Raw genomic sequence first — 12,591 nt, 5'->3', positions numbered from 1 at the left:
CGCGAGAATGATTTGGTTAGCCTGAGCATTTTCTGCCCAGGCCTTCCACGCGCCGGCGAGGTGGTACCTCGCGCGCGCGCGAGGAAACCTTAGGGCTCAGGTTTGTTAGCCCGTGCGCGAGAGATGTATCTTGCGCGGGTGCGAGCCTTCTACCGGGGCTCTGGAGGTGTAGCCTGCGCGCGCGCGAGACGTTAATCTCGCGCGAGCGCGAGGCATTTTTTAAAAAAATTTAATTGCTTTTAGTCTTGGATCTTGTATGCTTAATTGTTGTTTAATCTGAGATTAGTTGTTTAGAACTGAGGTCTCACATTAAGTGGTATCAGAGCAATAAGTTCTTGGTTGAACTAGAGTGAGCGGGGTAGATCGAGTCTGCGTGTATTGGATCCTCGCATGTGATTGAGTTATTTAACTGTTTATTTAATTCCATGCGAGCATGCTTTATTATTTGAGAATTAATTGAATTACATGCCTATGTGATTTAATTTGTAAAGCATGATCTAATTGAGATATAATTGTTTCTGTTATCGACTGGTATCCGGTATTCTGAGCGGTGGTAAGGGCACCGTTTGTAGCGATTGAGATATCTTGTTCTCTAACCTTTGATTATCAGATGGGTCCTCGTCGAGTTATTAACAGAAACCCACCGCCAGTTATTCCTACGACTGAGCAAGCTAGTACTGAAACTGTTTAGATGGATTCTACAACTACTCCTATGGAAACCTTACTGAAGAGGTTTCAGTCGTTTAATCCGCCTTTGTTGCTAGGTACAGAAAATCCGGTTGACTGTGAGAGCTGTTGGACGACATTGATCAGTTGTTCGACTCTCTTCATTACTCAGACGACCGCCAAACTAGGTTAGTCATTCATTAGCTTTGTGGTGTTGCTAAGAACTGGTGGATCACGACGAAGAGATCCATGGAGAACCGAGGTACAGTGGTTAATTGGTCTCTTTTCAAAAATGAGTTTTATAAGCGGTTTTTCCCTGTTTCGTACCGAAAGGACAAGGGAGCCGAGTTTGCCAATCTGAGGCAAGGGAATTTGAATATTGAGGAGTACGTATCCAAGTTTGACAGCTTGTTGAATTTTTCACCGCACATTGCCGACAATGAAGAAGCCAAAGCCGATTAGTTCATCAACGGCTTGAATCCCGACATCTTCACGTTGGTAAATACTTCTAGGCCAGATAACTTTGCGGATGCCATGAATCACGCAAAGGGTGCTGAAGAGGGTTTGTGGAGACAGAGAGGAAATCAGATGGTGCCTCAGCAGCAGAGACAGTCTTAGAACCAACCGTCTCAGTATCAGAATCATCCACCTCAGTATCAGAACCAACAACAGAGGTATGAAGGTGGAAGCAGTGGGGGAAACAGAAAGGATCAGTACAAAGAAAGAGGGAAACAATTCAAGAGGCAGGGGAACAGTCCTTCTATTTCTAGTTATTCCAAGCAATTCGGTTCAGGACAGAGTTCTGGATCTTCATCTTTGTTCTGCAACAAGTGTGGAGGTAGACACTCATCGAATCAGTGTGTAGGGGTCTTTGGGAACTGCAACACCTGTCAGCAACCAGGACACTTTTCTAAGTTGTGCCCTCAGCTTGGTAGAGATCGAGCTCAGAGTGGGAGTTCATCTAGACCTACAGCTCAGCCTGAGAGACAGTCTTCTTCAAATCACTCCTTCCAGCCTCAGCAGCAGAACAGACAGGGAGGTAATCCTAGTGCGAACCAGCCTCCGAGACCGCAGGCACGAGTCTTTGCTTTGACAGAGGATCAGGCTCAGGCAGCACCTGACGATGTTATAGCAGGTAACTGTTCAATTCTCGGTTATTCTGCTCATGTTTTGATAGATACAGGTGCTTCCCATTCCTTTATCTCTGAGAAATTTGTGTTATTGCATGCTTTGCCTACTGAGTTGTTGCCTAGTGTAGTAGCTGTTACTTCACGTTTAGGTGGGGGAATTGTTTCTGTAAGATTAGTCAAGAACTGTGAACTCTGTTTTGAGGGAAATTTGTTAGAGTTCGACTGTATTGTACTTGGGCTGTCAGATTTTGACTTTATTGTTGGTATAGATGCTTTAAATAAGTATAGGGCAACTGTTGATTGTTTTCAGAAGGTTGTCAGATTCAGACCTGAAATGGCAGACGAGTGGAAATTCTTTGGTAAGGGTTCTCGATCTAGGATTCCTTTGATTTCAGTGTTATCAATGACTCGTTTGTTACAGAGAGGTGCAGAGAGATTTCTGGTTTATGCAGTTGATGTACTGAAATCTAGCCCAGCATTGGTTGATATACCGATGGTTAGAGATTTTGCTGATGTGTTTCTGGAAGAGATTCCTGGATTGCCTCCTATTCGAGAGATTGAATTCAGCATCGATTTGGTGTCAGGTACTCAACCTATTTCCAATGCTCTGTATCGTATGGCACCAGTTTAATTGAGAGGGTTGAAGGAGCAACTTGAGGATTTGATTGCCAAGGGATACATCAGACCTAGTGTATCGCCTTGGGGTGCTCCTGTTCTGTTTGTTCGGAAGAAGGATGGTTCTATGCGGCTCTGTATTGACTACCATCAACTGAATCAGGCTACAGTCAAGAATAGGTATCCTTTACCCCGAATAGATGACCTTTTTGATCAGCTGTAGGGTTCTTCTCTCTATTCGAATATTGATCTGAGGTCAGATTATCACCAGCTAAGAGTGCGAGAGGAAGATGTTCCTAAGACCGCATTCAGAATGAGGTATGGTCATTTTGAGTTTATAGTCATGCCGTTCGGTTTGACTAATGCTCCAACGATTTTTATGGGTTTGATGAACCGTATCTTTCAGCGCTATTTAGATGAGTTTGTCATTATCTTCACCGATGATATTCTTATCTATTCAAAGAACCGTACTGACCATGCAGAGCATTTGAGAACCGTATTGCAGATTTTGCGGGTGGAGAAGTTGTTTGCTAAGCTGTCTAAGTGTGAATTCTGGTTGGATCGAGTTGTCTTTCTTGGTCATATTATTTCAGGAGATGGGATTTCTGTCGATCCCAGCAATATTGAAGCGGTTATGAATTATCCTAGACCGACATCAGTACCTCAAATCCAAAGTTTTATGGGTTTAGCTGGTTATTATCGTCGATTCATCGAGGGATTTTTGTCTATTGCCAAGCCGATTACCCAGTTGACTCATAAGAATTCGCCTTTTGTCTGGACTACAGATTGTGAGGCTAGCTTTGTTGATCTGAAGAGGAGACTGACCAGTGCTCCGATTCTTTCTATTCCAAAAGGTACTGGAGGTTTCACAGTCTATTGTGATGCTTCTAACCGAGGTTTGGGTTGTGTTCTTATGCAGCATAAACATATGATAGCGTATGCATCGAGGAAGTTGAAACCGCATGAGACTCGTTATCCGGTCCATGATCTTGAACTTGCTGCGATTGTGTTTGCTCTGAAGATCTGACGTCACTATCTTTATGGTGAGTCTTTCGAGATCTATTCTGATCATAAGAGTCTTAAGTACTTGTTTTCACAGACAGAGCTGAATATGAGACAGAGAAGATGGTTAGATCTGTTGAAGGATTTCGACTGCGAAATCAAGTATTATCCCGGAAAGTCGAATGCAGTTGCAGATGCCTTGAGCCGAAAGCTTTGTTCTTTATCCCTTTCTACTATCGGTGTTTCTCAATTGATCGATGATTGTTGCACTTCTGGTTTGGAGTTTGAAATATATAGGAAGACTATCAGGGTGTTTGCTATTCAAGACGAGCCAAAGTTGTTTATTGCGATCAAAGAAGCACAGAAGTCTGATTCGAGCATTCATGTTTCAGTAGAGAAAGTCAGATCTGGGCATCAGTCTGAATTCCAGTTTAGAGATGATGTTTTGTTTGTGAATAACCGTATTGTTGTGCCTGATATTGCGGAGTTGAGACAGCGTATTCTCCGAGAGGCTCATTGCAGTCGGTTCAGTGTTCACCCTGGAGGCCGTAAGATGTATAACGATCTGAAAAATCAGTTTTGGTGGAAGAGAATGAAGAGCGATTTTGCGAGGTTTGTATCTTGATGTTTGAAGTGTCAGCAAGTGAAAGCAGAAAGGAAGCGATCGGGTGGTCTGTTGCACATTCTATTTGTTCCTGAATAGAAATGGGATCACATTTCTATGGATTTCGTCACAAAGCTACCGCGATCTGTTCGAGGATGCGATGCTATTTGGGTAGTGATCGACCGATTGACGAAGTCTGCTTGTTTCATTCCGTACAGAATGATGTATCGTCACGATCAGATGGTTGAGTTGTATGTTAGCAACGTTGTGAGATTGCATGGTGTGCCGAAGTCGATCGTTTGAGAACGAGATCCTAGATTCACTTCGCATTTTTGGCATAGTTTGCAGGAGGCACTTGGTACTCGATTGTATTTGAGTACAACTTATCATCCTTAGACCGACGGACAGTCAGAGCGGACTATCCAGACGTTAGAGGATATGCTTCATGCAGTAGTGCTAGACTTTGACACTAATTGGCAAGATTCTTTGCCTCTTGTCGATTTTTCTTACAACAGCAGCTTCCAAGCGAGTATTGGTATGGCGCCTTTTGAGGCATTGTACGGCAAGAAGTTCCGATCTCCGTTTTTTTGGGATGATTTGTCCGAGTCAACAGAGTTGGGACCGGATATGCTTCGAGATATGGCAGAGCAGGTAAAGATCATTCAATTGAGAATGAAGCCAGCTCAGGATAGACAGACAAAATATGCGAAAATCAGACGTAGACCTCTGAGTTTCGAGCAGGGAGACCGAGTTTTTCTTAAGATTTCTCCTTTCAGAGGCACTGTCAGATTTGGTAAGAGAGGGAAGTTATCTCCGAGATTCATCGGGCCGTACGAGATTCTCGAGAAGTTGGGCGATCTTGCCTACATACTTGCACTTCCTCCGTCTTTATCGGGTATTCACGACATTTTTCACGTCTCTATGTTGCGGAATTATCATCCAGATCCTTCTCATAATCTTCAGCCTGACAAAGCCGAGTTAGACGAGACTCTGAGTTATTTTGAGCGACCGATTCAAATATTTGATTGTAAGGAGAAACAGCTCTGAACCAAGTTAATTCCTTTGGCAAAAATGCAATGGAGACGTCACGGCGTTGAGAAACCGACCTGGGAGACAGAATCTGATATGAGACAGCGTTTTCCAGAGCTATTCTGATTATGCGAGTTCTTATCTCAGTTTTTGGTTCCTTATTCTATCTTTTGTGATAAATTCTGTTTGATTTCGGGGACAAAATCTCTTCTTACAGGGGGAGAATTGTAACGCCCCGATTTTATCTTAATTGAGCTTATTTGAGATAATCAGAGTTTTCAGAAGTCGAGGGCCGTTTTGATATTTATCAGGGTCTATTTTGCAAATTTTGGAAATTTCAGGAACTAAATTGCAAAATTGTAGTTTAATATATTATCTACACTTGGATTGCTTTTGACTTAGTCTCCTTATCTTCTCCTCCTTCTTCCCATCGGTTCCCTCCATTGAAGCGCCTTCAAGCTTTCTCCAAGCCTTTAGATTTCAATCTGAGCTCGATCCGGCCGTTGGAATTTATTTTTGAAGGCAGATTAGCGATCACAGTAACGAGAGCTCCGTTATACCGTACGTATTTCTCCGATCAGACATATTTTGTTTTTCGAATGTTGTTAGAATCGATTGAGTTTCGAGTATGTTGTTCTTGGCAGAGTTCTGATCATTTATTCTTAGTCGGTTTTGAATTTGAGCGTCGTTCGGAATTGTTATGATTTTTGGAAGCTTTTGTTCGAAAATTTGGTTTGAGATTTGTTGGGTTTGAGATTTTGTTGTGATCTTAGCATTGTTATGAGTTGATATCGATGTTGTACTTCTGTTTGTACTTCCGGTTTGATCATTTATATCCGTTATACTGCAGGTTTGAGTTTTGAAGATTTGAACCGTTTTTGAGTTGTAGAACTTTGGGCATTGGGTTTGTTCGTTGTTGTTGATCATCTTCTGTCTTCGTGCAGATTTGTTTGGAGTTGTCGAGACAGAGTAGAATAAGTCGATCGTCTAAGAGTTGGACAAAGAATCGGTAAAGAGATTACCTTGAGCCGATATTGTTGTTAGGTTGTATAGTTTTTGATATAATCTTTTTATTATAGCTTATCCAGAGTTGGAGATATTGCATTGAAAGGTAAAAGTAGTCATTGTTAGCGAGATAGAATACTCGGGACAGTTGGTTCTCGAGTTTCCCTTAAAATCACATACTAGCATCAATACTTGTGCTAGCATGTGGAACCTGTATTTTGTTGTTGATTGAGTGTTATTATATGGCTTTGTAGTGACCTTACCTGGATCACCTACTAAACAAAACTTAGGCATGCAATTAACTTAATTAAATGGATATCAGAATAAAACTGCGAAAACCATAAACATTATACAATCCCAAGGCAAGAAATCTGTAAATACCCAAAAATAATACAACCCAATCGAATAGTTGTATCAATCCAATAACAACAGAATAAAACCTATGCGAAGCTCCAGCTGGCCAACCACTGCCTAGCCCCTCTTGGATCCACCCGCCTCGTCCAATCTCAAACCTGCCCCATGGAATAGGGTGTCCAAAAACACAGAGTACGAGACGTGAGCATAAAATGCTCAGTACGAGAGTATGAGTATACATGCATGCAAAGTTAACACCCTATAACTCGAGGTCAAATATCAGATACAAAGACAGACCGGGCCCTGGTATGTAGCACGTTGTGCAGTCGCTTTAGGAGGTGGCTCCCATACCATAATACCAGTGGATTTACCGGACCCAAAGCCATGGAAATCCATCCACTAACAGGATAGGGTACAACCCTACTAATAGACATCTCGAAGGAGATAGCTCAGTATGCAAATGAATGCAGCATAAATCAATTACATATAAACCATGCAGTCACAAAATACATGCATACTCAGTCAGGATATCTCGAAAAGTACTTTCGTACCTCAAATCAGTGCAAGCTCTACCAACTCTAGGTCCACGCCTATAGTCTGCTCTACACTGCCAAATGATACTACTATCATTAAAGTGCTCTAAAAGCCTTAACTAAGCTATTGCATACTCCTAAATATTTTTAGAAAGCAAAAGCTATACCTTCGTCCGTCGTTAGCCTTTGATGTCGATGCCTCTAGAACTTGGGGACAACTCCGCTAAGACTCCCGAATGCCTCGCCGACCTCCGGACCAAGCCTAAGAAGACTAGAACAACTCGAAAACGTTTAAAAGGAGAGGGAATTCTCGGAATTGGCAAATCAAAATGAAGCCTCGGCCTTCTATTTATAGACCACGATCGGAACCTCCGATCCTCGATCGGAACTTTCGTTCCTCGATCGGAACGTCCGATCCTGCCATCGGAGCTTCCGAAGATCCTCATCTGCCACGTGTCAAAATATCACTGGTTGACTTTGGATAGGGGTGATTGGAGCTTCCGATCCTGCCACACGTCATGCCTGACATAATACCATCGGAGCTTCCGATCCTGCATCGGAGCTTCCGATCTCGATCGGAACATCCGATCCTGCATCGGAGCTTCCGATCTCGACCGGAACGTCCGATCCTGCATCGGAGCTTCCGATCCGTCCGGTACCCAATCTATTTAATTAGCGTTGATTAATCCCTTAATCACTGATTTCGGGTACGGGCTACTACATTCTCCCCCACTTAAGATGTTTCGTCCTCGAAATCAGATCTTAAGTACCGAATGTAATACAGAAATCAGAAACATTCTTTATTCAAATCAAACGTTTACAGAGTTTGAAACTGAATACAACTTAAGAATGAAATCAAAACAACTCAGGATGGTCTTCACGCATCATGTCCTCAAGCTCCCAAGTAGCTTCTTCAGTGCCTCGGCGCTGCCACTGAACTAAAACCAGAGGAATGACTTTGTTCTGCAAAACCTTATCCTTATGATCCAGGATACGAATAGGTTTCTCAACATAGGTAAAATCCTTGCACACTTGAACCTCAGACCGCTGCAGAATATGAGACTCATCCGCCACATACCGTCGCAACAGAGATACGTTGAACACGTCGTGAATACTGGAAATATGCGGTGGCAAAGCTAGCCGATAAGCCAAATCGCCAATGCTCTCCAAGATCTCAAACGGACCGATAAACCTGGGAGATAACTTGCCCTTAAGGCCAAATCTGAGAATTTTGTGAAAAGGTGACACTCTCAGAAACACTTTCTCCCCGACATCGAACTGCAAAGGCCTATGCTTGGTGTTAGCATAGCTGGCCTGACGATCCTGTGCAGTCTTAATCCGTTTCTTGATAAGCTCCGGTCCCTCAGCCTGTCTCTCCCCCACTTCTTCCCATAAGAGTGGAGTACGACAATGTCGCCCGTACAATGCCTCAAAAGGTGTCATCCCAATACTAGTATGATAGCTGTTGTTGTATGCGAACTCGATCAATGGCAAATGATCCTGTCAGGCTGAACCAAAATCCATGACGCACGCTCTAAGCATATCCTCCAAAGTACGGATAGAGCACTCTGACTGACCATCAGTCTCCGGATGATAGGCAGTACTCAAACTGAGAGTAGTACCCATCGCACGCTGAACACTCCCCAAGAATCTAGAAGTAAACCTGGGGTCCCGATTGCTGACAATACTCACAGGCACTCCATGAAGTCGAACGATCTCTTGAATGTACAACCGAGCCATGCGATCCACAGAGTACTCTCGGCTATAGGCGATGAAATGCGCTGACTTGGTGAGTCGGTCCACCACAACCCAGATAGCATCACAATTCCTCGGGGACATCGGCAAATGGGTAACAAAATCCATATTGATAAACTCCCATTTCCACTCAGGAATAGGCAGACTGTGAAGCAAACCTCTAGGTCTTCGGTGCTCTGCCTTTACTTGTTGACACACCAAACATCTCGAAACAAACTGATAAACACTGCGTTTCATTCCCTTCCACCAGAAACGAGTATGTAGATCCTTGTACATCTTGTTGCTCCCAAGATGAATAATCAACTTAGTGCGATGCGCCTGAGACAAAATCTTCTCTCGCAACTCTACATCCTGCGGAATCACAAGCCTACCAGACAAACACAGAAAGCCATCTGATTGATAATGAAATCCAGAAGAGCTACCCTCGTTAGCTAGACGAGCTAAACGCTGGGTCTTCGAATCAGACATCTGAGCATCTCGAATCCGCGAATACAAAGCTGGCTCAGATAATATTGCAAAAATCTGGATACTCTGCATACCTTTCTTATACTTGAAAGTATATTCTGAAGTACAACAGTCACTGATTGCACTAGACATCGAACAAGTCTGAAGTGCGGATAGTCGCACCTTGCGACTCAATGCATCAGCGGTGAGATTAGCAGCTCCCGGATGGTACTTAATCTCGCAATCATAGTCCTTAAGAAATTCCATCCAACGTCTCTGCCTCATGTTCAACTCCGCCTGAGTGAACAAATACTTGAGACTCTTATGGTCGGTGAAGATCTCAAATTTCTCGCCATACAGATAATGACGCCAGATCTTCAAAGCGAACACAATGGCTGCTAACTCCAAATCATGGACTGGGTAGTTGTCCTCGTGAAGCTTCAGCTGTCTAGAAGCGTATGCAATCACATGCCCATTCTGAGTCAGGACACAACCTAACCCCTGAAGAGAAGCATCAGTGTATACCACATACCCTCCAGATCTTGACGGTAATGCCAACACTGGCGCAGAAGTCAACCACCGTCGAAGCTCACAGAAATTCTCCTCACACTCGGAGGACCACTCGAAATCAACACCCTTGCGGGTAAGTTGCGTTAACGGTCGAGCTAACTGAGAGAAGTTCAGAATGAAGCAACGATAATATCCTGCTAGACCCAGAAAGCTACGGATCTCAGCAACCGTCGTCGGTCGCAACCAATTAAGCACCGCCTCAATCTTGCTTGGATCAACAAAAATCCCCTCCCTGGATATGATATGGCCAAGAAAGACCACTCGATCCATCCAGAACTCACACTTGCTCAGCTTGGCGTATAACTGCTCATCTCGAAGAGTCTGCAGTACCAACCGCAAGTGAGAAACATGATCTTCCGTATTACGCGAATACACCAAGATGTCGTCAATGAAGACCACGACAAACTTTTCCAAATACTCCCTGAAGACACAGTTCATCAGATCCATATATATAGCCGGCGCATTAGTCAAACCAAATGGCATCACTAGAAACTCGTAATGCCCATAGCGAGTACGGAATGCAATCTTGGCTACGTCTTGATCTCGGACTCTCAACTGATGATACCCAGATCTCAAGTCAATCTTGAGTAAATTGAAGTGCCCTGCAGCTGATCAAACAAGTCATCAATACGAGGCAAAGGATACTTGTTCTTCACAATGACTCGATTCAGCTGCCGATAGTCAATGCACAGCCGCATCGACCCATCCTTCTTCTTCACAAAGAGAACATGAGATCCCCAAGGAGATACACTAGGACGAATGTACCTCTTGTCCAAAAGATCCTGTAGCTGATTCTTCAACTCACGCATCTCTGACGGAGCCAGACGATACGGTGCTCGAGAAATAGGCGAAGTACCCAGCATCAACTCTATGCCAAACTCGACTTCCCTAACAGGAGGAAAACCCGGAATCTCATCAGGAAATACATCTGAAAATTCATCCACGACCGGAATGCTCTCTATCCCAATGCTCTCAGCGGACAAATCCCCGCCAGACTGTAGAGCTCGACAGGCTCTCAAAGCTGATACAAAAGGCATCGGGGGTCGCGCTCCTTTACCATAGAGAAACCAGCTCTCACTCCCTTCCAGATGAAAGCGTACTAATCTCTGATAGCAGTCCACTGAAGCTCGATAGGTAGTCAGTATTCCTATCCCCAGAATACAATCAAAGTCATCCATCGCAAGAACCATGAGATTCGCTAACAGAATGTTCCCCTCGAACTCTAAAGGGCAACCCATCACTAGACGTTTAGCCAAAGCAGATTGGCCCGTCGGAGTAGAAACAGACATCACTACGTCTAGTGCAATGCAAGGTAACTTATGCCTCTTAACAAAACGTGCAGAAATGAAGGAATAAGATGCACCAGTGTCAATAAGTACAAGAGCAGGTATACCATAAAGCAGAAATGTACCTACGATGACTTTCTCATTCTCCTCCACTGCCTGATCATGTCTCAGGGAAAACACCTGGCCAGAAGCTCGTGGCCTCAAATAAGAACTCCCATCAGGCTGTCCCTGCGACCTCTGCTGAACGGTGGCCTGAGAACCAGATTCTGAACCAAAACCAGAACCGCCTCCCCCAGATAGTGGACAATCCCTCCGGATATGACCCACCTCACCGCAACGAAAACAAGCTCCAGAAGCTCTACGGCAACGGTCGGTCGAATGGTTCTTCCCACAGTGATCACACTTGTCCTTCTTACCGAAACGGACAACACCAGCAGAGCCAGAGGAAGAAGAAGTAAATCCAGACTTCTTGAAAGATTGGGCACGGGGACCCAAAGAACTAGTAGGTCTCGACTGAGAGAAAGACCTTTTCCGTCGAATGTTGTCCTCCGCCTGGTGACAACGGCTCACCAAACCTTCGTAGGACATGTCGTCACCAACCGCCACACGGTCATGGATCTCAGGGTTAAGGCCCTGAAGGAACAGATTATACTTCATCTCGGAGCTGTCGGCAATCTCCGGGCAATAGGCTAACAGATCAAAGAACTTCTGCTGGTAGTCATCAATAGACAAAGCTCCCTGCCGCAAGCTAAAAAGCTCACCTGCCTTCGTCTGTCAGAGTGCAGGAGGAAAATATAGCTTGTAGAAAGCTGTGCGGAATTCGGTCTAGGTGATCACTCCTCTCGCCGCAACAAAAGGTGCAGAAGTAAACCTCCACCACCTGCGTGCACGTCCATACAGAAATACCTCAGTGTCTCCATCTTCTGGTCCTCGGTGCAGTGAAACGTCCAAAAAGTCGTCTCCATGCGGTCTAACCAGTTCTCTGCCTTTTTCGGAGACTCGCCTCCGCACAAGGGCTTAGGCCCAATCTGCAAGAATCGATGTACACTGAAACGGTCCTAATCTCGATGAAGATGGTGGCATTCCCGACGAGGCTCCCGGTCGGCATCACCCCAATGCCCACCAATACTGCCATGAGAACTCTGGTCATCACGATCTGCCATCTACAAAATTAACCTAACAGTTATCTTATGTAGAATCTAAATCCCAAGAATACTTTGCATGCTCTGATACTACATATGTAGTGACCCTTACCTGGATCACCTACTAAACAGAACTTAGACATGCAATTAACTTAATTAAATGGATAACAGAATAAAACTGCGGAAACCATAAACATTATACAATCGCAAGGCAAGGAATCTGTAAATATTCAAAAATAATACAACCCAATCGAATAGTTGTATCAATCCAATAACAAAAGAATAAAACCTAGGCGAAGCTTCAGCTGGCCAACCACTGCCTAGCCCCTCTTGGATCCACCCGCCTCGTCCAATCGCAGTCCTGCCCCATGGAATAGGTTGTCCAGAAACACAGAGTACGAGACATGAGCATAAAACGCTCAGTACAAGAGTATGAGTATACATGCATGCAAAGTG

The sequence above is a fragment of the Henckelia pumila genome, unplaced genomic scaffold, assembly GCF_033568475.1.
Source record: "Henckelia pumila isolate YLH828 unplaced genomic scaffold, ASM3356847v2 CTG_525:::fragment_3, whole genome shotgun sequence".
Taxonomy (NCBI): Eukaryota; Viridiplantae; Streptophyta; class Magnoliopsida; order Lamiales; family Gesneriaceae; genus Henckelia; species Henckelia pumila.
The sequence above is the reverse complement of the archived record's forward strand: the minus strand, read 5'-3'. Positions refer to the sequence as shown.